This window comes from Rhinolophus hipposideros, assembly GCF_964194185.1.
Source record: "Rhinolophus hipposideros genome assembly, chromosome: 20".
NCBI classification, from domain to species: Eukaryota; Metazoa; Chordata; class Mammalia; order Chiroptera; family Rhinolophidae; genus Rhinolophus; species Rhinolophus hipposideros.
Window position 1 is genome coordinate 46,202,314 of NC_138066.1, and position 20,455 is coordinate 46,222,768.

The following is a 20,455-nucleotide window of genomic DNA, read 5'->3' on the forward strand; positions in this document are numbered from 1 at the left end:
TTTCCCAGCAGACTGGCAAAAAATCTTAAAGTTTTCAAGTTTTAATTAAAGTTTATTGAGTTTTAGTAAAAGAAAGTTATGTACTCCAGAGCATTAATTTTGCTTTTTGCTCACTAACCAATAAATAAATTTTCTAAATTTACACTTTCATATTTTACAGTAACATTATTTATTCTTAACTTTGAATAGTTGCAGTACTGTAACATTGACATCTGAAACTAAAACTATATCACTCTTTTACATTTTTAATGTAACCTAAATCCAAGAATTAGTTAACATCTACCATCATTCATTAAAAAAAAATAGATTCTTCTTTACGATTTAGAAACTAGTTTTTTCTCTTTTAATTTATATTTTTATTCCCCTTCTTTCATATATTTCATCTTAATATATTTTATGCTTCTACAATTTTATTGATTGTTTTTTGATGCTTGTCTACAACAAAACTTAATTTGAAATTTTAAAACCTATTTTATTTCCTGTGACCATAAATGTTTTGTGGATTGAGGTATGTTTACAGAGCTTAGTAGTATATAATTCAGCAGAACTATCTGTAATAATTAATATTTTATATATAATTAGTGACATGACAAGTAAAATTTTGATGACTGTTCCTCTCTATGTTAGGCAGACTAGCACCCCCAAAATGTCCTTGCCCTAATATCTGAAACCTGTGAATGTGATACATTATATGGAAAAAGGAACTTAGCAAATGGAATTAACGTTATGCATCTTAAAATAGGGAGAGTATCCTGCGTTATTTGGGCAGAGCCAGTCTAATCACATGAGTTCATAAAAGTGGAAGAGGAAAGCGGAAAACTCAGAGAGATGAGATAATGGAAAAGGCAAGAAGGATTCCGAGTGTGCGAGGGGCTGGGTCCACCATTGCTGACATTGAAGGTGGGGGTGGCAGCAGAGAGCTGGATGAGGGCGGCCTCTAGAAGCAGAGAAGGGCCTTCAGCTGACAACCAGCGAGGAGAAAAACAGGCCCTCAGTCCTACAGCTGCGAGGAACTGAATCCCCCAACCTGGCGAGCGAGGAAGTGGGCTCTGCCCTGAAGTCTCCAGAAAGGAGCTTTAGTGCTGACTTCAGAACGTACCGCCTCATTATTTGCAACATGGAGAGGCTGAGGATGTTCCACATCTTCAAGTTCTGGTTCCTTTTTGCCTAACAGCACTGACAATGTATCTCTGTCCTCGCGCATTTTACTGGAAGGGGAAACCAAGCCATACTTTCAACACTTTGCTTAAAATCACTTCAGCGAAATACCCAGTCCCATCGCTCTCAAGTCCTACCTTCCACAACACACGAGAGCACGGTTCAGCCAACTCCCTTGCCACTTTATATAAAGGCTCCCCTTTCCTGCCCTTTCCAATAACATGGGCCTCACTTCCATTTCACATCTCACCGCAAGGGCCTTTAGCATCTCTGTTTCTACCAGCACTCTCTCCACGATATTATATGAACTTTCTGAGGTGAGAGTTTCCTCGGTAGCTCTCCTCTTTTCTTCCTGAGCACTCAATCAGAATTGCCTCAGTCAAGTCATGTTGCCACCAAATGAGATGCCCCATAAAAGGCACTATTTCAAGATCAGGAGCATCTTAAACTGCAAACATGTGAGCGAAGCAACCTGAGACCTCTCCATGGCTTAACTTCTGTCTCATGGATCCAGACGGGGCTCTTTACCGGATACTGCTTTAGGAGGAATAGCTGTCTGCTCTCTTACTAACCGTGGTATCTCACACTTCTCTCATCTTGGCCCCATTCACTCTGAATTCAACTTTAGGATGTCTAGTGAAAAGGGGACCCAGTTGTGTGTATTGCTCATCTTCCTCTACCTGGGTGAGAAGGGCTGGCTGCACTGATAGAGGCCTTTCCATTTCTTAAAAAGTGCCAAAAAAGTAAGTGTTGACTTTTCTTAATAGAAGAAGGCAGAACCTCCTGAAGCCCAGAACACACCAAAGAAAAAGTTCTGTGGACGAGCCGTGGGGACAGCCTAAGCCTGAGAGCGGTGAGGGGAGAACCAAGTTGAGAGTGCCCGAGAATGACCCAGAGAACACGTGCAGTGGCCAGGACACCTGGAATCCAGCTCTGCTCCCCCACTAGTGAACTGTGTGACTTAAGCTACTCATGTAACTTCCCAAGTTTCTATTCCCTCTTCTAATGAAAAAAGAAAAAGCACGGATTAGATTAGATGGCTTTAAAAACTTCTTTCTAGTTCTAAAATTATACCGCTCTTAATACATTCAGACATTCTTTCACATGCTCTGACTACTAGAAACTCCACCTTCTTTTAATAAATTCTATTTACTTGCAGGTGGTTGGACTATTAAGAAAAGCAAATTGTTTAAATAATGTCTGACTTTTTGACTGGTTTGACTCTCCTAACGGGCCATATATATAATTTTTTTCCAGGTAGTGATTTTTTTAAGTACATCAATCAAGTAGCCAGCATTTATTGCATGGAGCTAATTAACTTTCAAAATGACATTTTCATTTGTAACATTGGTTGAGATTTGAACTCAGATCTCATCAATGAGAAGCAGCTGCACTAATAACCCAGGTCCCAACGAGCCCCCTAATTCTCCCAGCTTACCCTCACTATAAATGTGTGATTAATCGCAGGTTTGAGGGAGTTCTCAGTTACTGTGAAAACAAATCATTACCAGAAACTGGCATTCCCAATTTATTTTATTTATTTTATTTTTATTTTTATTACTTATACCCTATTCTCCATATTTTCCATATGTTTTTGGGTCCTTTTCATCCATTCAGGACCTTGTGGAAAGCTCAGCTCACCCCCATGGCCTATTGGGTCATAATAAACAGGGGGAAAAAATGGCTGTACCATGTCCTTTAGCTCTGTGAGGACACCTTTTTGATGAATATCTACATAAATTGCCTCCATCCTCTATCTTATGAGGAATGCGAGGACCTCTCTCCTAAAACAGGCGGGTTTTCTGAAGGAATTCGTGCTTCTCCTAGTCACTTCTCTCTCCAAGTTCCTGCGCTTGCTGAACTTGAAGTCTCACCTGCCTGTTCTCTTTTCCCTGCCCAATACAAAAGTTGAAAATACATCTGCCTTGCCCTGATTTTCCCCAGGTACTACCATCCTTAGCCTCTTCTGCAAAATCCCTGCCTCAGGAAGTTTGAAGTGAAACAATGAAACAAGGTAGTGTCATTGCAAGACACCACAGTAGCTGGCTGAGCAGGTCCACCATTAAAATTACGTTTACTGATCCCGTAGGAGAAAATTTCTCTGTCTCTGTGTCTTGTGCCTCAGCCCCAAGCCCTGTGTTTTCCTCCCTTCTTTCTCTCCAGGCCAGCCTCCATTTCTTCCCTCACATGTTCATTTGTTTCTTATGAAAAATAGCACTACCCTCACCCCTCACCCCACAAGGCTCTGACCCATGTTAACCTGTTCCCAAACTCAGTAAGGGGGATCTAGGAAACAAAGATGGTGTTACTTTCTCCCATGATCAAATTCCTAAGCACACCAAGGGTCCCCACCTGTCTTTGTAAGTGAAAAAGAATATGAAATGCCATCTCCCCAATATAAATGGTATGAGTACCTGCGGAAGGCAGAAATGTCCTCTGTCAGATCTGTTTGGGTTTGTTTTGTTTTATTACAAATTGTATATTTTGCTTGCCAGTAACATCTCCCTCAGAAGCATACTCTTATGTTCATACACACATTGTGTTTCACTCACATATTCTCTTGAAAATCCACACACTGGGAAACATGGGAAATCAATGAACGAGTCAATCAATCCTTACACTTTCAATGTCTACGGTCAGTCTGAGGCAGGGAGAAAAAAAAAAACAGAAAAGAGGAAAGTCAAAGAAAAGCAAAACATGGGAGAGCAAAAAGTGGAAGTAGTGAGGAGGAGAAAGAAAAGAAAAAGTTACGGAAGTTGTGTGTTGGTGTGTTGATTGCAGAGGACCAAGAAATGGGGAGGGATGTGAGTTCTCCATGAGTGGGGTCACTGCCGTGAGCTGCGTCTCCCCGCTTTTCCCCTGAGCCTGGAATCTTCCCGTGTGTTGGGGGGGGGACGAGGGGGTCACATATTGACGTCAACTCTTGTGCACAGCGCATGTGTATGTGGAGACATCACAGACTTACATACGGGTCTGCCTTTTGTGTGAGAGCTGCCCTCTCTCCCCCTGCAGAGGAGGACAGCCAGAGGAGAGTGAGGTTATCGGGATAAAACACCAAAATGCACACACCACCAATAACCTTTCATATACATTTTGGACTCTGTTAAGAAGTTGTAAGAAACTTAGAAGTTTCTCCATGCACTACTAAAGAAGAGCGTTGTCTCTGTGTTTCTCCTGTCATTCTGGCACACCTTAGACCGGGAATAGGGCCTGCACAGAGGAGAGTCAGAACACAAAGGTCAGGGTCCACGTGTCCAGGGGAGGAATGGAAAGCTCTGTCTGCAGGAGGTTTTTTCTGGTAACACGTCCAGCCTTGTAATTCACCCTTCTGAGGTTTAGCAAAGTGGCCAGAGTAGCCAAAGGCGGGTGTTAATACAAACCAAACCTCAGCCCTCCCAAGACTCCCTCCTGGTGACTCCAAAGCTCTCACACAGGCTCTCCACCCTGAGTTGCCACCACTGGGTTTGAGACGTTGGCTTTGGAGAGGGGCATTCCCACAGACACATCTTTCTCTGTGTGTGACCGGCCTCTGCCAACTTGTGGTAAGACCTGGGATGCCACGTGTACCCAATTACGGGAGTCCCCATCCTGTGGCTGAAGGCATCTGTTTGTGGGTGTGTATTCCCTGGATGGCATTAGAGCTGGGATTAGAGACCCCTGGGCTCCTGGGGACATCTGGAAGGAGTCTTCCTCAAGCTGGCCTGTACCCATGCTGTGCATTATTTCCCCCACTCCCAGGAGCTATAGCTGTATCTTTTAGATGGAGGTCTGTGAAACCCTTAGTCACCAAGAAGAGGCTTCTGGCCCACCCATTATCCATTATTTCTTTCATTTCTTTCATGGATACCACCCTATCCCCACCCCCACGGAAACTGGGACACAAAATACTCAGGACTGAGTAGACTCAAAGGAAAAAAAAAAAAAAAACCATGGAGAAAAAACTGGAAAACTGCCCCCCACATTCGATGGCAACATTTTTTCAAGTTCATTCTGAAAATTCTGAAGTATCTATCACATCAATTTTCTCTTCTCCAATTCCATGACCCTTTCATTTTCTCTAACTTGGATTCTGGCAGAATCTTTGCCAGTGTTCTGCTTTCTTCTAAGATTTCTTCCAAATTATCCAGTTATCTTTCTGAAAACAAACATCTAGTTAGGTTTCTTGTCTTAGCGGCTCTCTCTATAGTAAAATGGAAAAATTTTAATATGTGTCCTTTACACACATGGGGATATTTACATTAACCCACCCGTGCTGTGTACATCTATGCCACTGAATTTTCTATTACTCCTTCTGGAACGTTCTTGCATTTCTGGCATTGGCAAAGAGCTACTTCTTCAAAGGCCAAGCCATTTGGTCATCTACTCTAAAGTCTTCCAAAGCCCTTCAAATGGAGCTACTTCTCCCTCCACGCTGGTTGTGTCTTCCTTTATGCTTTTATAATGCATCCTGTTGTAAACTATTGACAACATAAGTCAATAGGTTGGCTCCTGTCATATAACATAAGCACGAGGAGAGGATAGCCACATTTTTAGGTCATAGTATACGACATAAATAACAAAGGTGTTCCAAAATATTTGAGAAGTATTTGATGAAAGAAGTGAATAAATGATGAACATCTGACTTATTCAGTGATACGAATGGAAAGGATATTTGGTATGGATGATGTAACACACTGGCTAATTCACACGTAATTCTGTGCATTTCCATACATGTATAGAATGACACAATTCATGTAAAACCTAATGCACAGATAAAGGCACGTGAAATCCAATACTTTATATTTGCTTAGGAAGTGCAATTTGTATTTTTTTTTTAACCAAAATATATGCCCTACAGTTCTTTTTGAGTCAGGCTGTCTGTGTTTGTTTTGGTTTTCGTTTTTCCTTTTGCTTTTCTAATTGCTACTTTGGATTCCATAGGCTAGACATAGCCCAGATTTTGTAGCTGTCCTCCCTGACTGAGAGATATTTAGATGGATTCTAACTTGTTTCTTCACTATTGGGAGTAATTGTTGTGAAGTCCTTGGACAGATATGCATACCTGTGCACAGATGCGGGTTTTTTTCCTTAAGGGCGCACCTGAGAAGAAGAATGGCTAGGTCATAGGAAATGCACGTTTTACATGTTAATACATTCTAAAGAAATGGTCATACAAATTGATTTACAAACATAGCTATTTCTGTATACCCTCAGTAACAGTAAATACGCTGATGTTTTTCCTTTCTGCTCTTCTGTCCTCCCTTCCTACCACCCACTAAATTCCTCATTGCTATATTCTGGAAATTTAGTTCCAGCTATGTATTTATTTTTACAATGAAAGTTTATCCAACTTTGCATCAAGTTTTCCTAATGTTTTCGTTCACCTTTGGTTTCTCTATCTCATTTTTTTCCTCTTGGCGTCATCTTATTGCTTGGGTATATCTTATTGCGATGCTTTCAGAATATTTACAGGCATTTAACTGTCTTGTTACTCATACATAGATAACTGTCTTCCTTTCAAACTCATGCTTGAATAATAGTACTAGAATTATAGGCTACAAGAAATTTTCCTTCAGCTTTTTGAAAATGTAAATTTCCACCGTTGAAAATACTCACATAGTCTTACATTCAGTGTTGATGAAGACGCTTATGTTGCTTTGTTTTCTAGTCTGATAGCTTTCAGGATTTTTCTCTTGATTCTTGACATTATAAAATTTGAATACAGTATAATTAGATGAAACAATAAAAATTGGAAAATAAGAAACTTCTAAATGTTTGGATGTTTTATATTGCGTAGATAGGCCATCTGAATGACAAAATACTTATTGAATTTTAGTCTACATCTAACGTCAAAGGATATGGAGTAAACTGAGTTCTGATTCTAGCTCTACCCTAAGAGGTATATGATTGCTCTCTGGGTTGAAAACTCCCCTGGGCATCAATTTTCTCTTTCCTCATACACGAAATGAGGTTATAGTAAGTGTCTCTAAGATCCTTTTCAGTTATAAAACAGTATGCTAGGAGTTCTGAGTCTTTATAAACTAAGAGATTGTGTGTGTGTGTGTGTGTGTGTGTGTGTGCGCGCGTGTGTTCTTAAGACAATAGCAAACATAAACTATATCAATGATATTAGTACTACTTATTAAAACCATTTCATTGAAATGGTTTCTAGAAATCTAGCATCCTTTAACTCCTTTCCTTGTGACCATTTTCTTTGCAACTGCATTTCTTTTGAAAGTATGACATCAAAAATGAGGAGAATACATAAGTTTAGGAATGTTGTTAAATGTTTCTTTTAATCTTAGAGCTGAGGTAGAAGGGAATGTGTACAGGTCACTGAATTGAAGAAGGATTTCACGTGAGATGCTATATATATTCCAACTTCTACCAAGAGGATCCTTAAATATTCACAAAGGGAATTCTAGAAAGCTAAAAGATTTCTCCCTCCAAAAGGCATAGGAGCCCTCTGAATTAAAGCTTCCGACCTCTGAGTACCGGGCTACCCCTGATTAAAAACAAATGGAACATGTGCTGTGGAGCATAAGTCTACCTGATTTATGGCTTGGAAAATTAAGTTACTATTACTTATGAGGCTTGGAAGCTAAGGCCCAATGCAATACTAATTGAGAGTACAGAAGGGGTATATGCTGAAATTGGGAAAATATATTTTAGAGAATGGCTGAGTGAGGACATCAGGGTATGTAATTAAATGGCCTTAAAAAAAAGTCACACTCCCACCAACCTCTTATATCAAACAATTGGAATGTGTTGGTTTTATTAACTGGTCTTCTGCCATTAGTTCCATCAAGCTGGGTACAATTGAGTTAATTTTCACTGTTGACTGACTGTAGTGGACATTAAAACTTCTATTCCCAGGTGTCTTGTAATAATGGAGTATTAGTTTAGGAGAAACATTTGTAGTAGTCCTCCATTAACTAAAGACTATTTAAAATGCAGGCAATTACTAGATTTAGGTAAGCTATGCAAATGTCTTCTGCATTCTCTGTAGTCACAAAAGTATATTTTGATGAGTTTTCTGAGGAAGTTTATTTTCATAGGAAAGGAACAGGAAGTCCTGGTGGTGAAAGGTCAAATGCTGGAAGCCGTGGGAGGGCATGAAACTATGCATAGTGCCCTAGCCACCAGCTCTCGCATGCCAGTGTCAATTCATTTTCCAAGCAGCTCAGAAAGCTGCAGGGCAAAGAAGTGAAAAATTAATGCTTTCTTAGAGTTGGGCTATGACTATATGAGTGATAAAATTGATGACATATGTAGAGACTTCTTACTTTTATTGGACAATCAAACATTCCAGACTGATTGCTATCATTTAGAACAACTACTAAAAATTTCTGAAATTGATGGGTGATGCTGTCTCATCATAATAAAGACCACTTTTATAATCATTGAACTTGGTTACTGAGGATATGCATGTACTTATTTAAATACAGTGAAGGGCTGTTTTGCTAATTGAGAATTATTTTCGAATTGTGGCACTGAAAGAATATTTCCCCTACCTTCTCTTGTTTTTAAATCATTTTATTTCATAGTTGTGGTTGTCATGGGGGGCGGTGATTTTGCCCTCCAGGGGACATTTCACAATGTTTGGAGACATTTTTGGTTGTCACAGCTGGGGCAGGAGGTTGCTCCTAGCAACCAGCATCTCCGTGGTAGAAGCAGGAGTGCCCCTAAGTATTCGGAAGTGCACAGAACAGACCCCCATAATAAAGAATTAGTCAATCTGCAATATCCATCGTGCCAAGGTTGAGAACTCTACTCAGGGAAGATCTACTCAGGGGAGAACTCTGCATTACCTAGATCATTAACTCAAAAAATTATAACCCATGGACGCATAAACCAGAGTGGGGAGGCCACTAATTATTACTCTGAATGAACTCAACTTATAAAAATGTGATTCACACATACTTTTTCAGGAGCACATTCATTGTTGACAGTGAGCTATAGATGTACAGACTTAAACCAACCAAACAACAACAACAACAAAAACCCAGTGACAACATCATCTGTGGGAGCTACTCAACCTTTTCTATGCCTGGCCTGGCACGTTGCCCCGGTGAGAACTCAATAAATACCTGCAAATGAGGTGGATTTCTTTTTTAATCAGTTGGTTATTTAAAATGTATAAGGGTAGGTCTTCTAAATAATTTACATAATTTCTTTTTACTATTGATCTAAAAGTCCAAAAGGAGAGAAAAAGAATCTTCCTAAAGAAACTAAATTCTCACCTTTTCCTAATTGAAAGAAGGTTAACTTAAAGGAAAAGTGTTTGGTATTAAGGGTGTGGACTTGGTCGAAATAGTAGGCAGTTTTGTGGCAATTTTAGTCTCAGATCTGCTCTGTTTTAGTGAGCTACACGGACCATTTCCAGATACAGAAATATTTGCGTGACTTTCGGAGGAACATTCCACTACAGCTGTCTCCCTTCCGCAAGCTATGCTGTTCCTCAGGACCTTCTTTTTTCCATCAATCACTAGCAAGAATAAAGTCTTAACTTTAGCCCACTAGCCTGAGGTAACAAAGATATTTCACACCCGATAATTAGGGGCTGGCAGGTAACCCATCTAACCCCTGAGATAGAAAACACATGGTTAATAAATTGTTTGGTCACACTTCCTGCCGCTCTGACAAAGAGATGCGCACGCATCACATCAACTGCCCATCCCAGGTCGCTAACCTTTTGGGTTTTCTGGTCAGGAACTCTGAGGAGGGCAGGGGAGGCAGAGGAACAGTGACAAAGAGGAAGAGATCCCGAGAGACCCAGAACCAGACAGACGAAGAGCTAAAGACAGTTATCTGGGATAGAAATTTCTAGACTTTCACTGAAGTCTCTCTCTGTCTCTGTCTCTGTCTCTCTCTCTCTCTCTCTTTCTCACACACACACACACACACACACACACACACGAGTCACGTAAACACAGAGTGAAATGTCATTAAACAAATATTAATTAAGTCTATCTAGATGTATATAAGAGCATGTAGAAACCATCTTTCACACTTTTTAGTCATCTTTAAATTATTAACTCTAGACTAACGTAACTTTCCTTTATTATTAAGGATTTCAAAAGATTATAAGAAATAAAAGAAGAGTTAAGCATTAGGATAATACAGTTGGGAATGGAAGTCACAGATGTGACAAAACAAAATTCCTGTCCATGTACCTATATGGTGTTGTGTGTATGTATACATAATTTTTTATGAGATAAAAAAAATTATACCAATGTCTCTTCTTATGGTCAATAATAGTAATCACATTTTATTTCTGACAGCCTTACCTATACTTGGAAATAAATTAATGGCTGCCTAATGAAATTTAAGTGTAACTTAAAGATGAAAAATAATTCTATTGAGAAAATGCATCATGCCAAGTTAGAGAATTTTTAAAAAGTGATTTCACAAAAACAACTGAACCTAACTTCACTCAGGAGCCATGGCACGGAGCCTTGAAAAGGGTCATTCGGCACTTTTTTAACAAACATGAGTAAATGAATAAATCTGGTTGATGCTATGAAATGTTGAGTTGGATACAAAATAAGAAATCCAACCTAATATCTGCTTGTTTAATAAGTTTAACTATATGAAATTCCTGAGTTTATAGGTCAACAATGAGTAGCAACAGTTTTACATAGTTGAGAATAATAGTTCCATATGAAAAAGAAAACGGCAGAAAATTTTAAATATCTCCCCTTACCTCCCAAAGTATCTGTGAAAGAGCATCTTCAAAGTTAAATCCTACCATTGGTGTGGGGTGACTGACATCTTAGAAATAACTTCTTCCTCACTAGACATGTGAAATGAATTTCATTTCAAGAAGGTACCAATCTCTGGGTATGTTGAGATTATGTGGGAATGGGGCAGGAACTTTGCAGCCATCGTCAGGCAAATGGGCGAGATGCAGCCCGGAGGGAACCAGGAACAGCCAGCACGCACAGGGCCAGGCAAGATTCGAACTCCTTGACATAGATTTACTCATTTAAATCTCACAAGAAGCCAATGAGGCAGCATTACCACTAGCTCCATTTTTAATAGACGACATAACAAAGGCAGAGGCTGGCTAAATCACTCAGCTAAGGTCACACATCTGTGGGTGCTGAGACAGAAGTCACACTTAGGCACTTCCCGAGACACTGCATTTCTCCCCAAATAGCACCCTGCCCTTCCTGGCTTCACGCCCCTTACTCGATTTACATTTCCTCATGGGCATTTATCCCCACCTGCTGAGTATATTTGCATGGGCTCATGTATTTATTGTTTATCTCTTTCGCAAAATCTGAGGCTCCTGATTGTGTCAGCTGTGTCTTTTCCATTTGTTGAGGCATTCTCTAGACCTAGACCTGGGAGATACTAAATCAATAATTGTTGGAGTAAATTGTTGTATGAATGAATGAATGGTGCACCCCACACTAGACTAAGGAACAAGACTCAAAGCATCATGTTATCAAACATATGAATAACTTTCTCATCAAAGATGAGACACAACGTAAGGGATTGGGGGCCAAGCCTGAGGACATTCCCAGCCTTGGGGGTGAAGCTAACAAAGGCACATTTTCTCCCCTGCCTGGTGGGAAGTACGTGGTACCAAGCCTATTGGGTCAAGAACGTGTGCCATTCTTGCCTCTGTGCCTGGTCACTTCCACTGTCACCAACATCCTGAGGAGAAGTTCACTTTTTAGCTGCTTTCCAGCAGAACCATTGCACTGAGTCTTACATATTCTTTCTCTGATGAGTTTCCAAGAGCACTGACCGGGATTTGAGATCCAAAAATGTCCCCATGAAATCCAAAAAGCTTAAACAAAGATTAAACGCAGGCCTTGGTTTTAATTAGCACCAAAAAGTAGCCAAAGTTCCCACTGTGGAGAGGGAAAGTAAAGTAGGAAGGGGTGGAAGATTGCATAACTGAATGTGAAGTGTTTCCATGAATTTAAATGAGAACTATTTAAACACATTTACACTGTTATGGATAATGATTCCGATTGCTTACTAAAGTTGCAGAAAAAAAAAACAATCAATGTTAGACAAAATAGGATGAAGAGCATTTTCTTTTTCCATTGTTTTCCATGAAGTGGAACTAAGGGAGCGGTCTATACAGTAGCAGTTAATACAACAATAATTTTCAATTTTTTAAAAATTTAATTGAATTATATTTTTAATACAGGGTCTGGATCAGGATTACCAAATAAAATACAGGATGCCCAATTAAATTTGAATTTGAAATAAACAACAAATAATTATTTAAAAATTCTGTAAAGTATGCCTCATATATTGCATGGGACACATACTGGGAAAACAGTATGTCCCAAATATTACATGGGAGATACTTACAATTAAAAACAAAATAAAGCAAACAAAGCAAAACACCTAATGGCTTATCTGAAATTCAGAATTAACTGGATAGCATTTATTTTTATTTGCTAAATCTGGCAGCCTTCACCTGCATACTTGAGAGCCCCCTCACAGAACCTCTGCTCCCACCCTGTAGCTTGCAATTTGACAGACATTCGGCAGCTTTCAGAAAGCCTTGAGTTCTGATGAGTACACAGTAACTTCTTTTAGCCCACACATCTCTTCCTGTTTAGTCTGTGACCCCTTTTCCACCCTCTGATATCACCCCTTATTTGCATCCTACTCTATCCTTAGGCCACTCTCCCAGACATTCAGAGAGCGGGTTATGGAGGATAGTGGGTGGTTGGACTGGTAACCCTGAGAATTTGGAGGCCGAGTGGGAGAGAGTAGGTAGGTAGACAGAGTCAATTGTAAACAGTGTCAACAGCCTGCTGGTGGAAGCTCAACAATGACCATGGTGATTTCATACAAAGTTAAAGTGTGACCCTGGAGTGACCTTGGACCCATCAAATGCCATCCACCCTCTGGTCTATTGAGAGAACCCTGCAGAGGAAGCCAGCCAAGGAGCCCATTCTCCTGGAAGAAACTCAGTTACAGCACAGACGGGTGGCTCCTTTGGTGATCCCTTAGCTGAGTGCAAGCACATTATTCCTCGCAAGCACCGTTACCAACTTAGGCGTGCTGTTGCTGGCAGCGTTCCAAACAGTTGACACCTTTACAACAACCGTTTTCCATCTTTTTTCTCTAATCCAGCCACTGATCCTTGCATGGGGGTCACAGGAGCTGTCTTCAGAATAGAGTGAGAAGGGACTCAGCTCACCAGAGGCATTGCGACTCGGTCTTCCATTGTGGAATCAAAATTTTAATCTGATTTGACACAGTTATTTGGGGAATGCGTGGACCTGTCATGAGATAGGTGATTAAAGCGGAACTAAGGGATTTGGGCCTGTCTTTGTGAAGAAGATTAAATAAAATAAAAAAAGAAAGAAAGTTGGAGGAATTAGCTTTGTTTCTCCTTTTACACACCCCGCACAAGAAAACTGTACTGTGAACCCTTGACAATGCACTTGGTTCCAGTACCCGGGTTTGGCATGGGGGATGGGGGCAAGAGAGACCAAAGAAAGATCTTTTCTCAGAATCAAGTTGTTAGCAAGTATACAATGCTTTTTTCATTTTTTTTGTCTTTGTCACTAGCCAACTTGGCCGTAACAGTTACAGAAAACAGTAAAAGGGAAGTTATTTTATTTCTTTCAACTGAAGAGTCCTTAGAAGTAATAATTAAATTATGGTAAAGGGCAACGAATACAGCTTTCGGGATGCAGCCCAAGAAAAGGCCGTATATGTTCTGTGATTCGTTCGTAAGTCCGCGATCTAATTCAGTTTTTACTTGCCTCAGTTGGAGACAGCTTGTGCTGACCAGTCTCTGAAAGGCCAAAGTGCATACCACGTTGCTTGCCACTTTTAGAACTCTGCTCCCGAAGGTGGTGAGGTAGGGTGTGGATGCCCCCATTGCCAAAACCAGGGTAGCATTTCCCCCAGGGAAACGTGTGTGTCTCTGTGTGTGTTTGTGTGTGTGTGTTTCCAGGTGGCTTACCTTTGTCATTACACATTCTTGCAGATTTCCTGTTTCTTCCTTCTGTACAGCAGGAGGATTATCAGATAAGAGAAAGTCCCTTACTCAGATAAGAACAGGATTCACCATCTTTGGTATCTAGCATTTTGCCCCAAGCCCAAGAAAACACCAAGGTTCAAGGAGAGAATTGCATTCATTCCTTCCACCACCTGTCAACACTAGGAAACCAGGATGTTAGAATCTCATTTGAGATGCCAGCATTGGAACTAGAAGTTCCTAAGGGGAAAAACGGCAGTAGTTCCATGATCCCCACGCGGTACATAGAACGGGCTGGGGTGGCGTTTTCTGCAGTCTTGACATCACAGGACTGTTATGTACAGGAATCCTCCCACTCTTGGTCTGAGGACTTGATTATGCCCCCTGCTGAAGGGCCCCGCAGACCAACAGAGAGGTGTTGTTCTCCCCTGAGTACAGACTCCTAGGCCTTGCGTTTGACCTTGGGCAAATCACATAAAGTCTCAGGACTCTTATTTCACTAGCTATAAAATAGGAACCATTCTATCTGCCCCTCCCACCACCTTCGGAGGGTTCTTTTAAGGGTAAAGTGTTAAGATTATCAATTTAAGAGTACTTAAAAGTAAAAATGAATGCAGTTTAGGCATTAATATCCTAATTGCTGTCATCATTCTGATACCAGTCTCAATATCCCTCTGTTTTGCCGATAGAAAAGTATATCATTTCCCTCACACGCGTACCCTGCTCCATTATGCAACAGATGTGCTCCCACCTTTGCACTGACTGTTCCCTCTGCCTGGAATGTTCTTCTGCCCTATACCATCATTGCTAGCTTCCTCTCCTCCTTCAAGATTTGTTCAAATGCCATCTTCTCAATGAGGCCTTCGCTGACTATTCTGCTCAAATTACAACCCACCCCTCCACCCTCAGCATTTCTGATGCTCCATGACTAGTACACACCTTTCTATAGAATTTATCTCTTCCAACACACTATAAAGTCTATTGTGATGAAATATAATTATGATTGAAGTAATATATTAAATTGACATAATAAATCTCATTTATTATGTTTATGATCTATTACCTGTCTGTTTCACAAGGGCAGAGTTGTCTGTCTATTTTGCTTATTAAAATACTCCAAGCTTATTTAGGGCAGCATCTGGCACAATGTAGACATTTTAACAATATTTGTTAAATTAAGTAATTAATTAAAAATAAAGCCTTGGCCATCCACTGCATAAAACTATGTATGCTCCCGGTTCCTTAGCCTAGAATCCTAGTCTAATCTCCCTTTCAGTTTCATCTTTCTCCCCCCACAGCCCCGCTCCCCTTTTTTGTTTCTTTTGTTGTTGTTTTTTTGGTTTCCCTCTTTAACAAACACATTTCAGCTAATGTGTATTGTTCTCGGTTGCCCCAAATACCCTACAGAATTGTATAAAATGTACTGATCCTGTTTCTTTTGCTTAAAATGAGCCCTCTCTAAATGTTCTCATTTCAAATCTCATTTATCTTTCAAGTTCAGATTTGTTCTCCTCTATGAAGGCCTTCCTGATTTTCAAACAGGGACATAACCTTTCCCTCTCTTACCTCTCAGCCTGTGACTTACGCCTCCAGTATGGCGCTTAAATTTAGTCAGTTGGGGTGCCGTTTGACTTTGAAAGGGATGCCACCAAGTACCACAGACCAGGTAGCCTAAAGAACAGGAATTTATTTTCTCACAATTCTGAGGGCTAGAAGTCTGAGATCACAACGTTGGTAGAATTGGTTTCTTCGGAGGCCTCTCTCCTTGGCTTAGAGATGGCCATCTCCTCCTGGTGTCTTCACATGGTCTGTCTTCTGTGTGTGTCTGTGTCCAAATCCCCTCACCAGGCCACTAAAGAGCCCTTGGATCAGGGCTAACCCTAAACACCTCATTTTAACTTAATGATCTCTTTAAAGACCCCAAAACAGTCATATTCTGAGCTACTAGACCCTAGGACTTCAACATATGAATTTGGTGGGCTACAATTCAGCCCATAACAGATACATCCCCTCATGCTTCCCCCAAGGGACCTGACAACCTGCCCCAGGAGCTGTGAGTCCCTTTAGGACACGTATTCGGTCTTCCCCATTTTGGTAACTCCCAAGCGATGGAGCATAGTTTCAGACCTCAATGGCTCTCAAAAATTGTTGAGTGAACCACTTTCTGAGCACAGCCTCCCAGAAGCCAGAGTAGATGATGAAGACCGGCATGACTTCCTTGTTCCCTGCTTTTTGCACCACCTGTCAAATCAACAGGACCTGCTTGATGCGGTCTCAGCTTAGTTCCTTACTCCTTTTCCTTCCTCCCAAGTTTGCCGTCCTACGGATTCTTTCCCAACTGAGGGAAGGTTTTGTTCTCCAGTTGCTTTCTGCAAATAAGAATAAACTAAGCCTTTATTCCGCTTGTCAACAACTGAGCACCCTGTAGTGTCCAGACAAACCTTGTGTAAAATGGACCACATTGTAGTACACAGGGGATGGTTAAACCTCACGGAATGCTACAACTAATCGTTCCAAGTTAGCACGTATGTGCTTTGGTTTTGACACTTGTTGACTTGGAAATGCGTGATATGCTTGACAACCTGAACTTCTAATGTAGAATTTCTAAAGCTCTTTTCAGACCACTAAAATTGTATATTTCAGTCAAAATGCAAAATGTTGTTAGCTAATACAGGATTCCAACTTCAGAAACCACTAGTTGAAAAACCTCTAGAAATTTAAGTTAGGAGATTGACAATTGTGAATGCTGTGAGCCTGGAAACATAGAATTCTTAATTTTCCAGAAAATGGTTGCTCTTTACAGTCTAGGTTAAAGATCTTATGTAGGAATTCAGTGCTCAATGAAATTCTTCAGTTAACATTTACGAACAAAACTGTGATACCTGGTTTTCTGTTACTGAAAAGAATACTCAGTCTATCAGTGAGCCTGAGAAGCACTGAACTGACTTATTGGTAAAAAAGGACATCAGTTGGAAGTTTATGTTAAGGGAAATGTCATCAAGCAGCTACCTCTGAGAAACAAGAATACCCAAAAGCTCTGAAAGTAAGCAAAATAAGTACTGCCATAACTTTTAGGAATAGGGAGGCCATGTTTTCAGGAAAAAGAAGACTGAATTAGGCCAAGAGTTTAAGTTCTAGTCCTGTTTCTTCCAGGCATTTGCTGAGTGAATTGGGGTAACTCACATGTCACGGTTGGGCTTCTGTATCCTCATCTGTAAGAAGAAAGGGCAGATGAAATGATAACCATCCTGGAAGCAAGGCTGAATTTTGAAGAACTCAAAATTCTCTGTGAATTTGGATTATATTTTAAAACCTTCAGTTCAAGGAAGCCTCATTGACTATTTTAAGGGATACTTGAATTGGACAGAAGATGAAAACCAGGAACACACAGCACTGTACAATGATCAGTAAAAAAAAGTTCTCAGTATGTACATGTCTTTGAGGATCCATGATTGTGCACAGCGTGCTCTGATCCTCTCGGTGTCTCCCACCTGCCGAAGCAGAGTCACTCATCAAGAGGTCCTATGGGGACCACAATAAATAACCACGAGACCTCGTGACAGTGAAAGCATGTCAGCAAAGCAGACCTAACCCTCGGGTCCCACTACGTCATTACCCAACTATCTTACAAGACATAATGTATAAACTACAATGACCAAAAAGATGCTGGGGGCATAGGTCAAGTTCACACAGTAAAAATGAAGTAAATAGGGAAGTTGACTGCTTTTTCACAAATTCCTAGATAAATGGAGCATTTATCTTACATTGTGTAAGCAATCTTGCCCTGAAAATTCCAATTTTGTACAAATTTATTCCAAAGAAAGAAGTCTCCTGAGTACCTCCAGTGGACAGAGCCAGGAGCTGCTAATTGGAGCACTGCCCCCAGGCCCCAAGAAAAACCTGCCAGTTGCCATTCCTGATATTCCTGATAGGTCAAGCATCAGCTGGCTGTAGAGAGACCTTGTCACCCAGGCAGCCTGTCCCTTAGGCAAAGACCAAAAGCCGGTCAGGTCATGATAAGGTCTATTTGTTTATAAAAGTGTATCGCAGATTGGTGTTTTCTTTTCTTTTTTCATTCCACTTGGTAAATCTCATCAAGACCTAGGTATGCAAAGCATATTGGATTTTTAAGAGTTTCCCCACTAAAGCTTTCAAACACATGGAAACCCAAAGAATCTCATTAATTTAGAGCTGATTGAATCCTACTGGCTGGTAAACTCCAACAGAGAATTATGTCAGGGTTATAGGAATAATAATCGTGCACAGCAGCAGGCAACCGATAATCTACCTTATGTCTTTACGTGTTAGCTTTTTTGATATTTTACATGAATAGAATGATATATTAAAATTATATGTATGTCTTTGCATATGCCTTCTTTCAATTAGCATAAGAAAGATTCATCCATGTTATAACATATATCAGTACTTTGTTTCTATTTAATGCCAAATAGTATTCCTGCATACTACCATGTTTCCTCGAAAATAAGACCTAGCCAGGCAATCAGCTCTAATGTGTCTTTTGGAGCAAAGGTTAATATAAGACCCGGTCTTATATTATATTAGTAAAATATTATATTATATTATATTAGTAAAATAAGACCGGGTCTTATATTAACCTTTGCTCCAAAAGACGCATTAAAGCTGATTGTCCAGCTAGGTCTTATTTTTGGGGAAACACAGTATGTTTATCTACTCATAAATACATGGAAATTTAGATTGTTTTTATTTTTTGGCCATTATGAATAATGCATTTTGAACATTCACATATAAGTCTGTGTGTGGATCTGTTTCCATTTCTCTTGGGTAAATAGTGACAAGTGGAATTGTTGGGTCATGTGGTATATTTATCTGTAAGAAATTATCAACTTATTTTCCAAAATGTCTGCACCATTTTACATTCTCACCAACAATGTAGAAGACTTCCAGAGTCTCCACATCCACACCAACCCTTGTTATTATCTGTTCTTATGATACCAGCAAGAGTTTTGAGACTCAGCTTATATTTGGATCCTCTGACTTCTAGCTATTCTTCACATGAATAAATACACAGAAAGAAATTGTATTGATAAGTTATCATAAGTGTGTGAAGACTTAAAGACCTCTTAATACTCCACAATCATTTCATCTAAGTCCCCAAATTACAACTTGTCACTTGCTTTACTATTCGAAAATTAGCTGTTGTTCTTCTCTCCCACTTAAATACGTGGTCACTTCTAGTGTAGCCTCGTATGAAAAAGTTTCAATTGTGGACAAGAAAAAATAACCATGAAGTGGTGAAAGAAGAAATAACAAACCAGAGTTTTGCAGCAGATGAAAAAATTTTGTAGCCTGAAGTTTCTAAAAAGGATGTGGAAACAGCTCAAGACCATAGCACCAAAATCTAGGCTGCCGAGCTTGGCTTCTCATTTCATCAGTTACCAGTGGCTCCACTGAAATAAAAAGGTTAGTCATTATTCAGTGGAAAATTTTGTCGAAGGGAAAAAAATATAAACTCGTGGAATCTCTTGTCCAGACCACAAATTATTTTACAAGTGACAATTAATTGGGACCCACAACACACACATAAAGTAGTTTCACCCCATATTGTATCAAAGCCTTGCTGAACCTAATTATTTCTTGGAATGTAACATTTTGGGGAGCGTTCTGGGACATGGAAATTGCCTAAAACAGATAAAGGCCACTCAGGCACTTTGTCAGGAAAGACCTTCCTTTTGTTCAAGGTACTTAGAGAAGTGGCAGACTAAATCTAACAGATGTGCCATATGTTATCACAAGCTCATCCTCTATGGGGCCATGGATTGAGTGAGATTCTTCCCACTTAGTTTTAGGACATGTAATGGTAATTTATCACTCAGAGTACCCAACTGCGACCAACATAGAATGGCAGTAGTGGTGAATTCTTTAGTTTACAGTTCACCCAACAACATTTATTGAACATCAGTTGTATGTCAGTCGTCACATTTCCTGAAATTGTCAGTTCAAGTATTTTTTTAATAGCAGTGCCACAGCACTGGCGTTGCCGGCAGTGGGTGTTGACAGAGCTGGGTGTGGGGGTGGAAGAACCGCAAGATAAAACAAGAAATTAAATCATGGAACCTTTGTAAAAGAAGAGAAGCAGCTGAACAGGGAAATTCTAACTCCCCTTCCCTGGGATTGTGACATCATTATTCAGTCCGTTCAAAACTTTGTTGATGTTGGGGTGTTCCCGTCCCCCCCAAATCCAGAACTGTTCCAGGTTCGGTCAATGCCCGAGCCATCATGCCAAGTGCTATTTTCAGCTCCAGCAGCTCCCTTGTTTTGCGAGTTCAGCCCAGACAGGAAACCACCCAGTCTGGGAGGATTCAGTTAGGT